Source organism: Mandrillus leucophaeus, unplaced genomic scaffold (genome assembly GCF_000951045.1).
Source record: "Mandrillus leucophaeus isolate KB7577 unplaced genomic scaffold, Mleu.le_1.0 Scaffold533, whole genome shotgun sequence".
Taxonomy (NCBI): Eukaryota; Metazoa; Chordata; class Mammalia; order Primates; family Cercopithecidae; genus Mandrillus; species Mandrillus leucophaeus.
Window position 1 is genome coordinate 1,744,213 of NW_012105731.1, and position 532 is coordinate 1,744,744.

Below are 532 nucleotides of genomic sequence, written 5' to 3' on the forward strand. Positions count from 1 at the left end.
TAAAATCTGAATTTTGTTCTCGGAAGGAGTTGGGTTTGTGATTGCTACAAAGTGTAAGTTGCACCTAAATACCACATCATGTTCTTTGGGACATACATTCTGTTTCAGAATAAGAATTACATTCTTCCTTTCCTAAAATGTGAAGGTTTTATATAGAACTTTTTAAAATAAAAAATTGGAAGCGCTTGGAGTCAAGGTCAAAGTAAGACTCGCGGAAACCAAAGACAGAAAATATTTGGACCCCTCCTACTCAGACATCAACCACATTGAAATATGTCCAAATACAATTCTTCAAAATCCTGGCTTTTCACGGGATGATTTATTATTTAAAAAGTTGTTTGCTTCAGAATCTGAATTGTTTGAAAAGATTCTGTTGGTTGCCCCTGCTTTGCGGACGCGTTTTGTACGTTCTTGCTAATGTAGCGCTGCGAGGGGCGACTTGACCTCGGCGTCTGACAGGTACGCGGCGCTCCCGCACCGGCCTGCGCCTGGCGAGCAGGAAGACGGCGAGCTCTGCACCGCTCCGCACTCC